The 21,554-nt window shown below is 38.7% G+C and overlaps 1 long non-coding RNA gene across 1 annotated transcript; it reads right to left on the bottom strand.

Annotated features, from left to right (window-relative positions):
• Positions 1-6,893: 6,893 nt before the first annotated feature.
• On the bottom strand, positions 6,894-18,800 carry LOC129011687 (uncharacterized). The gene is made up of 4 exons (XR_008493402.2): positions 18,770-18,800; positions 17,062-17,133; positions 8,124-8,165; positions 6,894-7,061 (listed from the first exon to the last, which is right to left on the bottom strand). It is a non-coding gene; the product is annotated as an uncharacterized LOC129011687 (long non-coding RNA).
• Between the last annotated feature and the right edge of the window lie 2,754 nt (positions 18,801-21,554).

Below are 21,554 nucleotides of genomic sequence, written 5' to 3'. Positions count from 1 at the left end.
ACTCGCTTGAAAGGTCCTAATCTGACCTCATGTTATCATCGGATCTCATTTTCTTACTCTTTGCATGCTGCTTCAGCTCCAGCAACTGGCCTCGTTGCTCATCCTTAACAGAGCAAGCCCAAGCCTTTGCTGGGGACATCTTCCTGGAATAATTTCCTGACATCCGTGCAACTTATTTTCTAGCTTTATTCAGGTCTCAGCACAAATATCAGCGGATTACATACGTCTATGACCATCCTGTCTAAAACAGCATCTCTCCTCCCTCCTGATCAATATATTCTGCTTTATCCTCCTTAGCAGTTATCATCAAAAGAAGTTATCATCAATTTATATATTTAAAAATATATAATTTTTAAAATTTTCTGTATTCTCTTATAAAAAATATAAGCTCCGTAAGAATAGAGACTGTTATGGTGAAACCATCCTTATAAACTTTATAAAACTGATCAGGAGGAAGGGAAGGAGAGAAAAGAAAATAAGCCAAGCTTGCAGCACACTCAGCATTGATCTTTAGGCAGCTGGCTCTCTGACCTGCGTCCTCTGAGCTGTTTGGTCTTCATAGCTGTTTGACTTTATTGCCTCGGAATCATGTAGCCCTGTTACAAGATTAGAGTTCTCCATAACTGTTTTGCAGATAACGACTTGAACATTATAAATTATGAAGTTTTCCATTTGAGATATTCTTTCAAGGCCTATGCACCAGTGAAACTACTGATGTCAGCTGGTCTGAAGGACGCCATGAGAATCTGACTCACTAAAGAATGAAGTTTCCACATCCTGATGATTTCATCCCTCTTTTCCCAACCAATGACCTCAATTTTCCAGCCTTTCATCCTCTATGATTACCCCAGCCCCTCTGGGAGATGGATTTGAGGGTCTCCTCCCATCTCCTTGGTTGACTCCCATGATCATTAAACTCTATCTCTGATGCATCCCTGCTGTCTGAGGGTGTTGGTCTGTTCCTGAGCAGTGGGCGTATGGACCTGTTGGTCCTATAGCAATGACTACGTCTATGAGTCAACTTGGCTTGGCTATAGCAAGCAGTTTTTTAATTAAACATGAGTCTATGTATTACTATGAAGACTTATTTAAAGATCTTGTTAACATCTATATTTAATTCACTTTAAGTAACAGAGACTATTCTTGATAATCTGTGCAGGCCTCATGTAATCCATTGCAAGTTCTTAAGAGCAAAACTGAGGTTTCCCTGAGGAGGAAGAAATTCTACATGTGGACTTCAGCATCAGATTCTCCTCTAGAGTTTCCAGCCTGTCAGCTTATTATAAATAAATTATATTTATATTAATTTATACTTATATAAATTAATACACTTAAATTACATAGGAATATCAATTATATATATTTATATAAATCTGTGTGTGTGTGTCTCTCCATCCTCCTGCTTCTCTGCTGGATCCCTGATACACACACTGTGCTGCTCTTCACTATATGCTATGCCCCAGCATTGACCTGCAGTGACTGTATCAAAGTGGCCCTGTTGCCTTCTAGTTGGAGTTACCTAGTGGGAAACATTAACAGGAAATTAAGAGATTGGGGCAAGGGCCTATTTATTCACCAGATTTCCTTCTGGCTCGTTACTGCAAGTTGACGGTGAGACTCTGCTGAAGGCTACATCTCTTGTGAGGCAGCCCTTTTCCTTTATCTACTCCCTGTGAGTTTCAGTAACTTCTCCCGCCCACTGTCCCTTCAAATCTAGAAATATTAACTGCTTTCCACTATTGCTAGCCATACAGCATCGTACTATCCTTTGCTGGTTTCCCTAAAACCCACTAGCATCTTTGTAAATAAACCTTTTTATTATGCTCTCCTCTTTTACTCTGTTTGGGTATGCCATGTGCTTCCTGCTGGGGCCATACATAAAATAGGAATTTTGTCTTTCTTTCTTTCCTTTTCTTTCCTTCTTTCTTTTCTTTCTTTCTTTCTGTGCTGTCAGCATCTAGCATAGTAGGATCTCTGTAAATATTTGCTGAATTGATAACCAAATGAGCGTGTAGACTTCATTTTGCTCACTAGCTCATAGCTGTCTTGTACTACCTCAGAAACAGCCTATGCTTGGTCTTGCATACCCCACCTATAACGTCTCTCCTCCTTCCCTCAAATTGTTTCCCAACCACTGAGATCTAGTTTAACTTTGAACTTATTGAAGAAACACTCCCAGTTATTCTCAGCAGCAGTTATTCTTCCATCTCTTCTGATTTTTCATTGAAAGCAGAGTCAGCCCATAAAACAGAATTTAGTGCTTAATCATGCCTAGTCTTGCACTATTAGTTTTTGTTTGCAGGGACTTGTTCTATCCTCCCTAAATGACTGTAAGTTCATTGAGGGCAGTAACCAGTTCTCATTCAGGTATTTTATAAAACTTGAATAATGCTGATTGTTCTTTCAAAACAGATTAGAGTAACATACCTGGATGTCATTTCTAAGTGTTGAAATTTTCCCTGATCATTTATCAAAGTAATTTATTCTTTTCTTTTGTATTGAGAATTTAAAAATCTTCTATCTCTTGAATATACATTTTCCTAATTTATATTCAAGAACTAAATTTTATATTAGAATCTAATACTGCATTAAACATTTTTATTAAGGCCAACTGAAGTCTTACCTGTAGTTACACATCTTTCTGTAGTAATCAAACAACAAAACAAGGAGGAATGAATAGAGTGAATTGATGGCATTGACTAACAGCGAAGATAAATTGCACTGTCTCTCCTTTACTATGTGAACTATTATTTTATGAACATAAGAGACTACATGGCCTGAAGCTTAAAGGGCTGTAATCTAGATTTCTAATTTGAACTGAGCCACTAAATTTTGATGTGATCCTCAAAAAGTCATTTAATCTTTTCTGTGTTTCCATTAATTTAGCAAGAGAGGAAAAACATCTCTCAAAGCAAGAATCTGTTATACAAAGAAAAAACCTACTATGAGTTAACAAATCTATTTCAATAATCTTTTAATAGAATTAAAGCCTTTAATAGCTAATAATTATAGCATTAAAATGGTGGTGTCAGAATTTAACAGATAAACAAAATAGGCATTCTTAAATGTAAGCTCACATTCACATTGAGTAAATAAGGCTAGGAAAAAAAATGCCCTTCTTGTTCATAGTCTAATTTTTTCCACTGTGAATAATAAAATCCCTTCTCCCTCAAAATCATCAGAAGGACTAAGTGCTATGGGTTGATTTGTTCTTTGCAACATGCTTTGAAGGAGAGCAAATGTGCTTTGTCAATTAGCTAGTTACTGCCTCTTTCCTTTTAAAAAGACCATCTTGGTCTGATTAGAAAACTAGAGAAAAGAAACTTTAATGGCAAGATGAGGACATTAACACCAATGTTGCAGAGAACCAAATGGAAAGCATTAGAATGCATTATTGATTGCTCAATCTGGAAAAAATATGGTAATTACTGTGAGAATAGCAGAAAAAACAGACCGAATTGTCTACTGTGTCTCCTCAAGTTCTGTGATCTTACCTAACTCTCTCAGAGTAATAAAAATGTGAATGATACTTTCAGATAAACTTGGAGGCATCCATATCTATGATGCTTGAATCACCAAGGCTTTCAGAAAACAGCACACAAATTCTCTACCTTGGCCACATAGCTTACAAACTTCACATACCTGGCCTCATACATTATAATTTAATGCACAACTAAGTTGAACCTAGTGAAAATCTAAATTATGCATTTGAATACTGATATAGCTGTTTGAAAGTACACTCAAATCAGTTATATTTCTACCTGACAGTCTAACTTGATACCAATATTTCCACACCCATCCTATTTCTTTTTCTCTGTTTGTCAATATAAGAATTTTGAAACTATCAGAAAAATACCGTATATTTCTGAACTCTGCATTTCTATTTCAAGGGCTTGAAATGTCTTTCTGAAGATCTTACATCATTATCCTATTAGATGTCATTTAACTAAATGGGTGGACCGCTAACATGTATTGCAACATTTCCACGTGCAAAATATTTAAGATGTCCAAAGAAGACATTATCAAGTGCTAAACTTCAAATGCAAATTTCTCCTTGTAGTTTCTTCCATAGAAAGCAATCTTTTTCAGTAGTATGTTAGCACATTTTTCTGTATGAAGATGAAAAGCTAAATTGTTGGAAACTGACTGATGTTGGGAAAAACAGGGAAACAGGGAGTGCATCTTACTGGGATAAGAGAAAACATTATTTAAATTTTAGTAAAAGAGATCATCAAATTCACTTTATTTCTAGAGCTATCCAAAATAACAATATCTACAGTTTGAGAGAGGGGTTGACTTTGGAATGAAAGGTAAGAAAAGAGAAGAGGAAGAAAACAAATAGATAAGTCCCATAATCTTGGCAGGCCCACAGAGTGATATGGAAAATTCTCCTGAGCTGTAGGGCTTTTAGGCTGACAGCCCTGATATGTCATCCTTCCTGAGTATACACAGGCTAATTGGAAGTGTGGCATTTTATGCATACGCACGCATGCAGTCAGCATAAAAGGGCAATCCATGTCTTAGAAAAGATTCATCTTACAGAGATAATATGCCTGGGGATGAAGTTGAGAAAATCACACCACAGATCACCTTTTTGTAGTTCTATGAGTGAGAAAGAAAACTTTCTAATATTGTCTACTGAGACTGAAGAATTTTTGTCCCTTTCCCCATTATTTACCTTTAATACCCATCACTTTATTAGATGAACAAATATACTTTTGAGAAATATATAAAATTAGTTTTATTCTAAAATGGTTCTTGTCCACTGACATATTGTGTTATGTCTTTTCAGTACAGCATGTCTTACTTCCCATTCCTTTTCCATATTGTTTTTTCACAAAGAAAGCTGTAATGTGCTGTGAAAGAACAAAGTTAACACCCTATCCTGGTGACTTTGTTCACTGTCCAGAATGGCATCTTTGCTTCCATCTATGAAAGGGGTGGCTTTGGCATCAGACAAGCTGCTGGGAAAAACTGCAGAGTAGGTGACTGTGTTAGGCTGTTTTTGTGTTACTATAAAGAAATACCTGAGACTGGGTAATTTAAGAAGAAAAGAGGTTTAATTGGCTCATGGTTCTGCAGGCTGTACAAGCAAGGCAGCAACATCTGCTTGGCTTCTGGTAAGGGCTTCAGGAAGCTTACAACCATGGCAGAAGGTGAGAGGGAACAAGCGAGTCACATAATAAGAGCAAGAGCAAGAGAAAGGGGTTGAGGAAAGGTCCCAGACTTTTGAACAATTAGATTTCATGTGAACTAACTGGCAAGAACTGACTTATCACCAAGGGAATGGTTCAAAGCCATTCCTGAGGGATCCACCCCCATGATCCAATCACCTCCGGGCAGGTCCTACCTCTAACATTAGGAATCACATTTCAGCATGAGAGCGGGAGGGGACACATATCCAAACTTTATCGGTAACCAAGGGGCTGGATGGTGAAGTCCTGACATTTTACCAGAATCTTCTTGTACAAATGTAGTTACGGCCAAAACCTTGAGTAGGTTTTCTTTTATCTAAGCTACATTGCCCCAAATAGATGGCCAATTATGGTAGGAGGAATAGGGCTTTTGGTTGTAATGTATGCCTGTTCCAATGGTCTTTCCCTTAACACCAATGCTGCCACCAGTAATTCACTTTAAATAATTTGAGAATTATTCCATTGTGTAAGACTTAGTTTCAATTGAATTGAAGATGTGTCCTTAAAGTAGAATGCTTTTAAGAAATGTGATTTTAGTATTATGTTCTGGGCTCTGGTCATGAGTGTTGCTTTATGAGAAAAGATAAGGTGGAAGTTTAAAAACAAAACAATTACTCTAAAAGCAAAATTATGAACCGTCTGGAGAAAGTTTAGTAATATAGGAAAACAATGATTCAAATTACACTGAAAAAATATGTTTTAGGCAAATTAGCAATTTTGCTTTTTTCTGAATATCTGGATACTTGTCATACTCTAGCCAAAATTAATCACTAAAAACACAGTCAGCTTGTATTTTCATGATTACTTTCACTATAATAGTTGCTTGTCAAATGTCAAAATCAATCTGGCTTATTTGCTGACTTTCTACTTTTATGTACCACTCTTCTTTTGTTATATTAATTTTTAGACAGGCTCATTTAGATCTGCAAATTCATTCCAATGTTAATTCATTCCAATGTTACACTCCTGAGATTATTTTCTCTGAGCCTTGTAAAAGGTCTTCTTTCTGCTAATTCAATCTCCCAAAAGCATTTTCACAATCAACAAATATGAATCATGCTATAACATTTTGCTAAATCTAATAATCTACATTTTCTCAGTCTTGGATATCACTCACCTGCAATTACCCCACTGAAATGGACTTTTGTAATTTTTACAGAACAAGATAACCAGATTATGTTAATTAAAGTTGGAAGGCAGGGGCCATGTGTTGTGAGCTACAGAACTTGGCTATCTAGAAGATAATATGTTAGGGGTTGATTATACTGAGGCTTCCTTGAAACCTTTATAAAATATGGAAATACTATTTATCCACCCTGTGAATTTTGTGATAAAGTTGAAAAAGTCCTGACCTCAGAATACTTACATGTAGACTTCTTTCCTCGTGTTTCTTTTTTTTACTTATGTCTATTTTCCTCAGTTATTAAGGTATCATAACTTATTTTATTGAGTAGATTAGGTCTTAGAAGCCAATAAATGTAATTTTTCTATGTGAAATAATTATCCTCACTAATCTTCATTTATTTAAAAAGTCTCTCTTTTCTAGGATATTTTGTTCATAAAATATAGAGAAATTCATTTTGCAGACCTAAATATTTCATAGTTACGTATTTAATGAGAAAAAAACCTTCAATACATTTTCCTCACAAATAAAGGTAAGGCTACAATAAATCACAAAATACCAAAAAAAAAAGTAACTTGGATTTTGATTTAGAATTATATCTTACATTTTTGAAGGGTGAACACTGACAACTTAAACAAAACATTATCCTTCACTGCTTGAATTCTGCTTCCTGGGATTTTGTTGAGGCTGATGGCTTTTTGTGTTGAAAAGCTTGATCTGGGCTTTGTATTGAGAAGCTTAATCTATAAAGAAATGCAGAAACATAACAATTCGAAGATAACAATTCAAAATATTCCAGTAAAGAACAAATTTGCCAGTGGTTTTGCCAGAAACAAACAACAAATGAAGGTGGTGTGTATTTTTAGAAATATAGTTTGCATGCATTCAACGTTACACATTTTCTATACGATATGTGCTATGTAGGCACTGGGCATAAAAAGATTAACAAAAATCGGCTTCTGCCCTTATGGAGTTCAGACTTTCACTCTGTGTACTTGAAAGGGCGGGTCCTTTGCATTAGTCTCACCTGAAGCGCTTGGTAAAAATGCATTCTGTGTTTGAATCTCTGACAATAAAGCCCTGAAATATGATGCATCATTGATATGTTGTAACAAACTCCTTTGGCAATTCTTTAGTGCCGCAGATTAAAGAAATATTGAAGAGATCTGGAATACTGCTGAGGCTGGGGTTAAAAGTGCAGTCCGCAGGCCGGGTGCAGTGGTTCACGCCTGTAATCCCAGCACTTTGGGAGGCTGAGGTGGGCAGATCACGAGGTCAGGAGTTCAAGACCAGCCTCACAAATATGGCGAAACCCCGTCTCTACTAAAAATACAAAAAAATAGCCAGGCATGGTGTCACATGCCCGTAGTCCCAGCTACTCTGGAGGCTGAGGCAGGAGAATCGCTTGAACCCAGGAGGCAGAGGTTGCAGTGAGCCGAGATTGCACCACTGCACTCCAGCCTGGGCGACAGAGTGAGACTTCATCTCAAAAAAAAAAAAAAAAAAAAGTGCAGCCCACAATTCCAACTGGCCAGGATAATGTTGGGAGCATCACTCTGCCTTTCTTAGCATCAATTTTCTTTTCTACTCCATAAAATGAGGGTGAAGGAGCTTGACAGAGATAATATCTAAGGTCCCTTGCCACTGAGGCCTCTCTCAACTAAGGGATGTTGTTTTGTTATGGCAGTCAATGCTGGGCACAATAATACCTGGTTTCCCCTTTTTCTGTATTTTATCTTCCTGTTATTACCTCTGGGAAGGGATGACACATCAAAAATACAAAGAGAATTAGAAGAATCAAATACCTAATATCTGAGCTTCAAAAGTCAACATCCAGGCAGGAAACACTATATTTAAGAGAATATTAAATGAATCAGAACCACTATTTTCTTGAACTCCCTAAATAAAATGAGCATTTCATGGGCTCATAGGATAGAGACCAACTTACTCAGATTAAACCACAGTACCAGGGTCAAATAAGATGCATTCGGTTACAGAAAAATGATATTAAGTTTTATGTATCTTGTATTTGTATCCTGGGATTCAGGACCCATTGTACATTACAAACATACTTCCTTGCGATGTCCTACTCATCCTTCCAGACCCCGGTTAAGAGTTCACATTCTTGTGAAGTCTTCTAGTTCTCCTCTAACAAAACACAGATATTTTCCATCTCTATTCCCACTGCAACTTGTATCTATTTCTGTTATACTATGTACTTAATTTTCTGACAGTTGTAGTTTGGGTGTCTGACTTGCTGTGAGTCTCCAAGATCCTCCATCAGGATCTTGAATCTGACCTTTGTTCTCATTCAGTGCCATGGATGACCACATCATAACTGCTCAGCAAACATGCCTGGGATTTATTGCCTTTGAGTTTGTAAAGTGTTTTGTCATATTGGAGAGATAAAGTGAATTTTTGTAAAATGAAAACAAGGGCAAAATGACAAGAGATGGGAAGCAGAGAAGGCTAATGAAGCTATGGCCATAAAAATCACTTAACTTCCTGGCAGCCAGGGTGAAAAGACAATGGTGCTGAGTTAAATAACTATCATTTGATATAGAATGCTAAATTACTAGAAATGGCCAACATGTCCTAGTTCTGAACTCAGAAGAATTTCTCACGTGGCAGGATAGAAGTTCATAAAAAACCCTCTTGATATATTAACAACAAATAAAGCAATGTCTAAGGTAACATTATTTCACACACTTCTCCAGATACAAGGCAAAGTACATTTAAAAAAAAAATAAATAGAGATGAGGTCTCACTATATTGCCCAGGCTGCTCTTGAACTCCTGGCCTCAAGTGATCCTCTCACCTTGGCCTCCCAAAGTGCTGGGATTACTAGGTAAAATATTAAATTGTAGTTCTGAGAACACATTGCTACACTGGAAGAGTTAATGTAATATAGCACATGTGTATCTTTTTCCTATGATCAGAATGAAAAAAGGTGAAAGAGAATCTCAGGAAATAAATGATCTGTTCTGATCCTTCTGGAGAAGCAGTTGTCTCCATGGGTTTTCTAATGGGGATCTGTCAGGTGTAGATGGTTCTGTCTTGTTGATTAAAAGGCAACTGACTTGCTTTAGAATTTAGGCATTTAGGCAGTGAGGCTGACACCTGATAAAATAATTAGAGCTGAACAAGTGTTTCTTATCCCTGGAGGTCTGCTATAGTTAATACCTTCAGGCATGGCCAAGACTTTTCTAAAAGAGGCCTTTTAGAAAGGTACACAGGCTTTAACACAAAGTAAAATAAATCCTAGTGTTTCCTGTCATTAAGAATGGACAAGATGAATTTAGCTGAGGGGACCAGGTATCACAGGTTACCAGAAGGCTGCCATTAGCAATACTGTGACCTCCATAGAATGTTTCATTCTTCACCACAATTGCACCACCTATGAGTCTACGAATCAGCCTTCTCAATGACAAACTTAGTATGCAGCCTGGGTGACAGAGTGAGACTCCATCTCAAAAAAAAAAAAAAAAAAAAATAGTACAAGTGGCATTTAGTGACTTCTACTAGCTCACTAATTCTTACAACTAGTTCTTATTTTATTCCTCGAGCTTATATCTGCCCTAATTCTAGAATTTTTGCCCTTTTAAATATATTTTATTTTTGGAGCAGTGTTAGGTTCACAGCAAAATGGAGCAGAAAGTATAGAGAGTTCCCATATACTCCCAGAACCCCCTCCACATCCAGGCCTAGCCTCCCTCACCATCAACATCCTGCCCCTCAGTGGTACATTTGTTGCAAACGGTGAACCTACACTGACAATCATTATCACCCCAAGTCCATCATTATCACCCCAAGTCTATAGTTTACACCCCTGTGTTCACTCCTAGTGTGCCAGGCCAATTCTCCCTGACAATCACACACAGGCCTGTATGACAGTCACACAGGCCTGCATAGCACTTCAGTTACACAGACAAATTTCCACAGCACTGCCTCAACATTGAGCAAATAGTTAAACCTAGGAAATCAGTGCCCAGACATCAAAGCTAGAAATAAAATATTTAGTAAGTAGGAGCCTTGAATGGGCTTCTCCCTAAACAGGAGCAAGCCAAAATAATAGACAGTCTCATATTCGTAGTGCCAGGACCCTTCTCAGGTTGACAAAAATCTGAGACGAGTCAAGGTAACAGAGGCAGCTGTTTGAATAGATTCATTGTGAGTCTAAGGCAGCTCTCCGGACCAAGCTGTAAAGAAGATGAATTAGAAATAACCACTCCGGTACCACAGTAGACAGGCCTTGAAGGTACTGGGGCCTTCACAGCTTAATCAGACTTAGCAACCATTTTTTGGCCTCCGACCTGCTAGTTAAAACAAAATTAGTTACCTATAGACAGGCGAATGCTATACTGCAGGTAGGCACATAACCCCAACCTATATAAGCAGTACGAAAATTGTAACACTTTGAGTTGGTCTGGTGGAATTATTTATCTCTGGCCTTCTCCCTGTATCTGGTTACAGCAATAAATTCCCTTCTTTCCTAGTTTGTCTGCTTCTCATCATTGGGCCTGGAGAAAAATGAGGCTGGACCGGCTTGGTTCTCGGAATACTAGCATTGTATATTTTATCGACTTTGAAAATGTCTAATGACATATATCCACCATTGTGTATCATATAGAATAGTTTCAATATACTAAAAACTTTATGTTCCATTTAATCATCCCTCCCTCCCTCTATCCCCTGGCAACCACTGACCTTTTTACTGTCCTCATAGTGTTTTTTTTTTTTTTCCCGTCGAATGCCACATAGTTGGAATCATACCTTTTCCAATTAGCTTCTTTCACTCAGTAATATGGATTTCTATTTCCTCCATGCCTATTCATGGCTTGATAGCTCATTTCTTTTTCACACTGAATAATATTCCATTGTCTGGATGTACCACAGTTTACTGATCCACTCCTTATCAAAGGATATCTTGGTTGCTTCCCTGTTTTGACAACGATAAGTAAAGCTGCTAGAAACATAATTGTGCAGGTTTTTGTGTGGACATAATTTTTCAGCTCACTTGGGTGCATACTGAAGAGCAGGATTCCTGTGTCATATGATAAGAGTGAGTTTAGTTTTGTGAGAAACTGCTAAACTGTCTTCCAAAGTGTCTGTACCATTTTGCATTTCTAACAGCAACAAACGAGAATTTTTATGGCTCCACAATCTCCCCAGCATTGGGGTTGTCAATGTTTGGGATGTTGGCCACGCTAACAGGCATGTAGTGGTATCCTATCCCATTGTCATTTGCATTTCCCTAATGATGCATGATGTGGAGCATCCTTTCAGATGCTTATTTGCCTTCTGTATATTTTCTTTGGTTATATATATGTTCAGGCCTTTTGCTCTTTAAAAAATCAGGTTTTTTTTTATTGTTGACTTCTAAGATTTCTTTGTATATTCTGGAGAACAGTCCTTTATCAGACATGTCTTGTGCAGATATGTTCCCCTAGTCTGTGGCTTTTCTTCTTATTCTACTGACAATGTCTTTCACAGAGAAGAAGTTTTTAATTCGAATAAAGTCCAGCTTATCATTTTTTTTTTTTTTTTACAGGTTGTGCACTTGGTGTTTTATCTAAAACATCATGCCATAAATGAGGCCATCCAGCTTTTTGCTCATTATCTTCTAGTTTTGTGTTTCACCTTTAAATCTATAACCCATTTTGAGTTCATTTTTGTGAAGGGTGTAAGGTCTGTTTCTAGATCCATTCTTTTTCATATGGATGTCCAATTGGTCCATCATCACTTGTTGAAAAGATTTTTCTTCACCATATTGCCTTTGTCCCTTTGTCAAATATCAGTTACCTATATATTATGTGGGTCTATCTCTTAGCTGTCTATTATGTTCCATTGATCTATTTTTCTTTACTTTTGCCAGTACCACTCTGTCTTTATTACCATGGTATAATATTTTTAAATGAAAGGAAAAAAGTTATGGGGACACAATAAAACAAAAGCCACTTCTGAGGTAGAAATTTTTCCAAGTGTTTGCAAATATTAATATGTAGTTGAAGTTATAAAATGTGTGTATAAATAACCTGCTTGGTTTTCTGTTTTTTGTTTGTTTGTTTGTTTGTTTTTGAGACAGGATCTCACTTTGTCACACAAGCTGGAGTGCAGTGGCATGATCTCAGCTCACTGCAAAATCCATCTCCTGGATTCAAATGATTCTCCTGCCTCAGCCTCCCAAGTAACTCGGATTACAGGTGTACACCACCACACCTGGCTAATTTTCGTATTTTTAGTAGAGACAGGGTTTCTCCATGTTGGCCAGGCTGGTCCCAAACTACTGGCCTCAAGTGATCTGCCCCCTCTCGGCCTCCCAAAGTGTTGGGATTACTGGCATGAGCCACCAAGCCCAGACTAGATTTTTTTTTTTTAACATAAGGCGCAAGAAATTATACACTTCCCTTCTGTCCCACTCACGATCCTAATTCTCTCCTCTATCATACCAAAATTCCATACAACACACGTCTATACTGTTGACTTCCAATTCAGCTCTTCCATTCATTCTTGCTTTCACAACAGTTTATTTTGAAAAACAACAAAATAAAAAAGCTGGAAAAATTGTACAATTAATAAATGTATAGTCTTCACTTAGGATCATCAACTCTTAATATTTTGCTACATTTCCTTTCTCTCTCTCCTTCACACTTATTCTCTCTCTCCATTTTGCTACCTACTACAAGCCTGGGGTAGAAAGTATGATCAAATTTCCTGTGAGGATGGGAATCTGGGTGATAACTGAACCACATACCATTTTCAAAGTAAAACTTGGTTGTGCGGCATCAAGACCTTAGAGTTTTAGGCAGCAGGTATAACCACTGGCAAAAGAATTGTTTAGGGATTTCTACTAAGGAAGATAAGAAAGAGTTTTTCAGAGTTTTGACAGCCCCCTTTTAGCTCTGCATGATCCTATGTGCCTAAAGGGGAAAGGAACCAGAAGTAAAACTGTAGCCCAGATGAGTGTAGACATGTGGGTTCCCATGTTTCTGAGAGTTGTGCCAATATTTCTTTTTCCTTTTGTTTTTGTTTTTTTTTTAGACAGAGTTGCTCTTGTTACCCAGGCTAGAATGCAATGGCGCTATCTCCGCTCACTGCAACCTCTGCCTCCCGGGTTCAAGAGATTCTCCTGCCTCAGCCTCCAGAGTAGCTGGGATTACAGGCAAACACCACCACGCCGGGCTAATTTTTTGTATTTTTAGTAGAGATGGGATTTCACCATGTTGGCCAGGCTGGTCTCGAACCCCTGACCTCAGGTGATCCACCTGCCTCTGCCTCCCAAAGTGTTGGAATTACAGGTGTGAGCCACCATGCCCATCCGGGTTGTGCCAATATATATTTTTTTAAAACGGGTTCTCACTCTGTCAGCCAGGCTGGAGTGCAGTGGCACAATCTTGGCTCACTGCAAGCTCTGCCTCCTGGGTTCACGCCATTCTCCTGCCTCAGCCTCCCGAGTAGCTGGGACTACAGGCACCCACCACCACGCCCGGCTAATTTTTTTGTATTTTTAGTAGAGACGGGGTTTCACCAGGTTAGCCAGGATGGTCACAATCTCCTGACCTCATGATTTGCCCACCTCGGCCTCCCAAAGTGCTGGGATTACAGGCGTGAGCCACCACGCCAGGCCTGAGTTGTCTCAATATTTCTTTTCTTGGGTGGGGGGGACGGGGGATGGTGGCGGGAGATGGAGTCTTGGAGTCTCGCTCTGTCACCCAGGCTGGAGTGCAGTGGCACGATCTCGGCTCACTGCAACTTGCAACTTCCGCCTCCTGGGTTCAAGCGATTCTCCTGCCTCAGCCTCCTGAGTAGCTGGGACTACAGGCGTGCACCACCACACCAGGCTAATATTTTGTATTTTAGTAGAGGCAGGGTTTCACCATGTTGCCCAGGCTTGTCTTGAATTTCTGAGCTCAGGTAATCCGCCTGCCTTGGCCTCCCAAAGTGCTAGGATTACAGGCGTGAGCCACCGCGCTGGCCAAGTTGTGCCAATATTTCTAAGAGAACGGGTGATCAAAGAATCCAATCGATCAGGATAAGGAAGGAGGAGATAATCACCTGGGACTACAACACAAAGATTAAAAAAATGGTGTGCCTCCAAGAAATCACAAGGGACACCCAGGACTGATTGAGATTCAAGAGAATGGGGCCCCCAAAAGAAATTAATTTTTATATACAGGAAAATAAATTTATATTTGTTGATCATGGGACCTTATGGACTAAGATTTTTATCAGCTACTTTTATCTCAATTAAAGTATCAGTTTATTAAGGAAAGTAGATACAAGTTTTAAACATTGATAGTAAGCATCCCAATAATAAAGGAACTTTTAAAAGAATTCATGTCTCAACATCTCAGTATTCTGTTCTGATTTATGTTTTTCAGATTGTTTCCAGTTCTTGAAGACATACACATATAATTTGACACAGATGTAAACAACGTGCAGATGCTGCATTGAAATCTGAATTTTATCTTAGCTTTATATTGTAAACATTCTACATGATATACCGTTTTTAGATTTATATTTTAATCATTGTATACCAGTCTGTCACATATCAAAATCGACTTAATCACATTTTCCAATTTTTGGATGTTTAGGATTTTGTTTTTCTTATAATAAAGAACGTTGCAAAGTACATTTAGGGCTCTAAAATATTCATATGGCTTATCCTTTAGGAATTATCTTCAGCTTAAATTCCCAGAAAATAACATTCTCCTGATGTTGATTGACTAATGTCAATTTCTACCAGCAACAAATGAGAATTTTTATGGCTCCACATCCTCCCCAGCATTGGTGTTGTCAATGTTTTGGATGTTGGCCGCGCTAACAGACATGTAGTGGTATCCTGTCCCATTGTCGTTTGCATTTCCCTAATGATGCATGATGTGGAGCATCCTTTCAGATGCTTATTTGCCTTCTGTATATTTTCTTTGGTGACATATATGTTCAGGCCTTTTGCTCATTTAAAAAATCAGGTTGTTTATCTTTTTATTGTTGACTTCTAAGATCTCTTTGTATATTCTGGAGAACAGTCCTTTATCAGACGTGTCTTGTGCAGATATGTTCCCCTAGTCTGTGGCTTTTCTTCTTATTCTACGGACAGTGTCAGTAGTAGTGGTAGAAATTTTGTCATTGATATTGTTAGGTTAGTTATGTTTGCACTGAAAAATGTCAATAGTAAGGATTATTGTTTTAAATGTTTCCATGTTAAGTGAAAATCTTTAAACTTTGAGGAAGCTTAAAATCATGCTACACAAAGACACCAGTATTGGTCACAATAGAATAAAAGTAAGGGTGTAGATGAGAAAGCAATGGGTGAACAACATTTTAAGATAAGGAAAAAGATTAAGGCAAGACAAAATAAAATGAATTCAAATGTACATATTTGTTTTTCTAGATGACAGGATAAGAATACCTCCTGCAGGTCACAGTGAAGATTTTTGTTGCCTTTTAAAAACAAGTGTTTGCCAAAGACTTCAAGGAATATGGGATTATGTAAAGTGACCAAACCTTTGACTTATTGGCATTCCTGAGAGAGAAGTAAAAGTAAACAACTATTTGAGAGAATAATTATTTGAGGGAATAATTTAGATAAATCTCCCTAATCTTGCTAGAGAGGCCCAAAAATAATGCTAAAGAAAAAAATCTTAAAGACAGCTGGAGAAAAAGGTCAAATCACCTATAAAGGAAAACCAAGCAGACTAACAGCAGACTTTTCACAGAAGTCCTACAAGTCAGAAGAGATCGGTGGCCTACTTTTTGCCCCTTTAGAGAAAAAACATGCCAAAATTTTAGAATGTTATTTCCTGCCAAAGTAAGCTTCATAAATGAAGGAGAAATAGTCTTTCTCAGACAAGGAAATGCTGAGAGAATTTGTCACCAGTAGACTGAACCTATAAGAAATGATCAAAGGAGTTCTAAATATGGAAACAAAAGGAAAATTTTTACCATCAGAAAAGCATACATATGATGGCCAGGTGTGGTGGCTCATGCCTGTAATCCCATCACTTTGGGAGGTTGAAGGGCAGGCAGATCATTTGAGGTCAGGAGTTTGAGACCAGTCTGGCCAACATGGTGAATCCCCATCTCTACTAAAAATACGAAGGTCAGAGATGCTATAAAGCAATGAAAAACTCCAAACACAATCAAAACTACAGAACAACTAGCTAATAACACTAAGACAGTAACAGAACCTCACATATCAATATTAACCTTGAATATAAAGGGCCTAAATGCCCTGTTTAAAAGATAAAGTAGCAAATTGGATTAAAAAGAAAAGACCAAACCATCTGCTATCTGCAAGAGATGCATGCACTGGCTAAAGATACATGGAGACTCAAAGAAAAAGGATAGAAAAAGATGTATGATGCAAATAAAAAACAAAAGTGAGCAGGAGGAGCCATTCACGTATCAGATAAAACAGACTTCAAACTAACAACAGTACAAGGACAAAGAAAAGCATTATATAATGATAAAGGTTCAATACAACAAGATTTAGCTATCTTAAATATATATGCACCAAACACCAGAGCACCTAGATCCATAAAACAAATACTATTAGACCTAAGAAAACAGATTGATAGCAATCCAGTAATAGTGAGGTGCAATCAGTATTTGGGTGATGGGTATACTAGAAGCCCAATCCCCAGCATGATGTATGTAATACCCATGTAGCAAATAAATACATGTACCCAGCTGAATTTAAAATACAATTTAAAAAAATAAAAACAAGTGTTTGTATCTTACCTCAAAAGTCATTTGGCTCTTGCATCTGTAGAAACAAGGAAAATCCAGTCAGTTGTTTTTTTTTCCTTATTTCTAGGAAGAAAGGTTTATCCTGTATAGTATTTCTCAAGAAAAATAACCTAATAAACAGACAAGAAATGACAATACTCTGTCTCCAAAATTCCTCACTCTGAAATTAACTAATGATGCCCAAAGATTAGAAATACACACTGTACATACGTTATGTATACATATTTATACATATTTTACACAAAAAAGTACAAGTTTAAAAATTTCCCAATCTTGCATGTTAGTCGATTCATACAGATTTTTCGATATTGTTTCTTTAAGTGACATTAGTCCAGTACCATATTAGAACATTTTTTAAAATAATCATATTTTCTCCTTGAAGATCTGAGACCATGAAAATTATGGACCTTATCAGTTTAAATGGTTCTTTAATGCATTAGCGATTCAAAAGAAGATTGCCTAGGAAGAACTCAATACTGTTGTTGATCATTATTTGATTTTCAGTTATAAACTAGAAAGGGACACTTTTAATGATGTGGATGCTTCCAAATACTTCTGTGTGATAAATTGTTTGCAATTTCCTCAGCATTTCAAAAGTGAGTGTCTTCAGATTAGAGTTTCTAAATAAATCCCTGTTCTAGGGGAAAAAAACCCCAAATGTCTCAATTTTCTAATTTTGGTCCATATCTCTTGGATAATGTAAAGGGAAGTGCACCTGCTGCCATGTGGCTATAAGTTTTTGTAGCATATTAGAGAGTCAAGCAGTTTGGTGTGCCAAGCTCACACAACCTCATGGCAATAACTCAGCAAGTATGATCACAAAGGCAAGGGTGTGCTTAGTATCAGTGAGGCGAGCCATAAATAACCCAATGCCAATCCTTTGAACACTGACCCAATGCTTTAATTTTGAACAGTAAAATCCACCTGCATATCTACTAGACATACCATCCAGTCTGGAACCCTGATTCTTTCTCCTCCTCAGAAGGAAACCACATTTCTTCTGTGAGTCACTGACCCATGTTGCTAAAGTAAAGCATAAGAAAAGCTGTTCCTGCATAGAATCCCTGTTGGACACATCATAACCCAAGTGATTGTGTCTATGGAAACAGGAGTAAAATCCAGTGGAATGCTCTTTCCTATTTCAAGGAAAGTGTGTTTTTTTGGGTAGTATTTTCCAAGATAAGTAAGTTGAAAACAAACAAATAACAATCAGCCCTCATCCCATTCTTTATTCTGAAACTGATACCAATAAATGTAAGAAATAGTTACTATTTAATATACATAATCAAGTGTATTCATAGGTGAATATGTGCTGCCACATAATCCATCACCTGCTTTACTTACTCGCCAGGACAACATCTATTAAATTTGCATAATTTTTTTTTCCTGAGAAAATGACAAAACATTAAGCCGTGTTGCTTTTAAAGTACTTACTCATGTAAGTAACCCCTATTAAACAGTATTTTATTCTGCAGCTCTATATTATATGAGAACTAAATAAAATATTTTGGTTTGCTCTTGCTGCATAACAAACCACTTCAAATGTTGGTGAACTAAAACAGCTTTTCCCCAGTAATTCTGTAGGTCAGCTGGGCAGTTCTGATATGAGCCAGCTTGGTAAGACTGGATCGTTTAGGAGGGCCCCATTCATGTGTCTGTGGCCTTAGCTGGTTCGGCAGACTTGGCATGCCTTGCTTACCTGGTCTGTCATATTCCAGGAGGCCAGCCTGGGCCAATTCACAGGGTGACAAAAGAATTCCCAGCAGCAAAGAAAGTGAGCTCCAAGGTGCAAACACTGGCCACACTCTGCTTGAACTGTATTTGTTTAGGCCTCACTAACCATAGTAAGTCACATGGCCATGCCTAGATTCCAACGGCAGAGAAGTAGGCTCCATCCCTTGATTGGAGTGAATGAAAAATACTGTGGGTGGTTTTTTTTTATTTGTTTGGTTTCTAAAAATCTATCACAGAGAAATGCTGGAAGAAAAACAAACAGCTGAGAGGCTACACTTCAACTTTTCCTTAATTATTTATTTAGGCTTTTCTGAGACTAGAACTTTGTGTTGGAGTGGAGAGATTGGGGGAATCTCCAGGTTGCAGCTATAAACAGAGATTCCTGAGAGTCTGAAATCCAATAAAGAACAGAGTGTCCGCTTCTGAATTAGAGCTTCAAATTGTTGCAGTTGAGAAGAAATGTCTCTGCCCCACACAGTATCACCATGTGGAAATTACATCTTCCAAGACATAAAGTTACCCTTCGAAGGAAACATCAAGCCAGGCTTCCAGTGGATTCCTGTTGGTGTGATCAGATCCAACACCAGGTCATGGGGGCAATGAAGTCTGGTGGAATCAAAGGACTGAGAAAAAGACAGTTTGAGAAGTGGGACCAGGAGGCCATCGTGATTGTGGAGGCTGCAAAGGCCCCAAGCTCTGGGAGCCCACACTATTTATTGGTAATCCAACAGAGAAACAGGTGGTGAGAATGTGGGGTTCAAAAATGACAGTTGCATGATCTACAGCTGTGATGGTTTAGCATTTATATGGAACATGTTCTGCTGCTTGAGATAATGGGAATACAATCAATCTAGAGCCTAGGAGGGCTAGAAGCAAGGAGCCAGCAAGTCTGGACATATTCCAGAGGATGTTGTGCAAGCCCTGCCTCAGCTTTCTTCCCAACACTCAGCTTTTTCCCAACACGCCCCCCTTCTCTTTTTTGTAAAAGAGAAGGTATCATTATTATTAGCTATCATTATTACTAGCATAAAAGGTGGCCTCTTTTAATTGAGCAAGGTGATTATAGGCTGTGCGGCCCTTAATTGCCAGTTGGTGATCCAGCTTCATTTTTCTTAGCCCTTATTCAAACTGGAGTCACTCTGGTTTGAATGCTTCCCACATATTTCCCTTTTCCTTTTTACAAGAGGACCCTTAATCCTAGGGGTTGCAGAAGGATGAAGGTCCGTCTTCTGTAACTTCTTCATGCTGAATAGGGGCGATGATATTCCTGCCTAACTATTAAGTTCTCTTGTATTCAGGGTAGAGAGGAGCCGAGTCAGAAAGCACTGGTCCATCAAGCATCGTGACTCCAGTCGGTCCTCGTTCCGTCTTCACATTCAGAGTCAACTGGCTCATGGCTCGTACTAGGGGAACCCGGTCCGTGGTTGGGATCCATGGGTCCCTCCAGTCTCCCATTCCATGGTCATACACATCTTGAGGGCATCCACACGGTTCGTTCATCTCCTGCAAAAACACAAGCATACCCTCACCCTCACCTTAGTAAACCCACTGAAACAGAAGCAAAAACTTTTGTGGCTGTAGCCGGGAGGCAGGCCATTGCTGAAGCATTTGTAACTCAGCTTCTGCCTCGTTTAATTACCGAAGGGTAAAACTTACTGTTGATAACTAGAAGCAGGCCCCTTCTAACAGAAGGCACAGAGAAAGCAAATCGAGGCTTAAAAGCAATCCTTAAACCTTCAATTTGCACTGTACAGGTGGGTCCACTAGATGCTGTGGCTCATGACATATCTTCAGATGTTTGGTGGGCACCCACATAGGTGCCTAATTGTCACCTGGAGAGACACAAGCAAATCCTCTTCCCTATAAAATTATCTTTAGGCAGGGATTGGAGGAAGTAGATTCAGAGGTAAGGAGAATTTGGGGGTCTAATGGCTTCCTGATGTTTGATAGGTGTTCCCACGGAAGTTAAGAATTCCCTTTCTCTCCATATTGCTGCGTGGGCATGGAGGACTAGGTAGGCATACTTAGAGTCTGTATATATTTACCCTTTTACTTTCTCCTAATTCTAGTGTATAATGGCCCCTGCTTTTGCTAGGATGTCTCTCCCTAACAAAGGAGTGGGGCTTTCAGTCATAATTAGAAAGGCATGTGAAAAGAATAAAGTTCCCCAGTCACAACTTAGTGGCTGGGAGAAGTATCCAGTGACTGCCTGTCCTAGGACCCCTCGGATAGTGACACATCTGGAAGACAGTTGCCCGGGACTGCAGAATAAGACTGAGAAGCCCATGCCAGTGTCCAGGAGACAGATAACCTCCTGGCCCTCAATTGTCAAGCATACCTGGGGCTCTGTGAGGGTGATGACATGGGCTGGCGCTTGCCCTGGGCACTCTCAGTCCTGCTGCTGGATCAGCTTCTGACTCAGAGGACCTTCGTCCCCTGGAGCACTAGGCCTTCCAGTGATTCCCTTGACATAAGGGGCATGGATGAGGGGGCGGCTTATTTCTATTCGGACAATCTTTTTTAAATTGTCCTTGTAGACCTTACTGGAAGCAAGCCCTATTAAGCATTCAATTTGCCCAGGCTTTCCCGTTTCCAGAGCCTCCAAAGTCCGCTTGCCTGAGGGCCATGACTAAAGCAGTGGACTTTTTTTTTTTAATCCCGTTTGTCCCATTCCGCCTGCTCCTCCTAATCTTTGTTATAAAAAACTGAGGTTGCCAAGTTCAATAGGGTTTTTAAGTTTTGTTCCTGGC

The sequence above is a fragment of the Pongo pygmaeus genome, chromosome 14 (assembly GCF_028885625.2).
Source record: "Pongo pygmaeus isolate AG05252 chromosome 14, NHGRI_mPonPyg2-v2.0_pri, whole genome shotgun sequence".
Taxonomy (NCBI): domain Eukaryota; kingdom Metazoa; phylum Chordata; class Mammalia; order Primates; family Hominidae; genus Pongo; species Pongo pygmaeus.
Note: the sequence above shows the minus strand (reverse complement) of the source record. Positions and strands in the feature narration are given on the sequence as shown.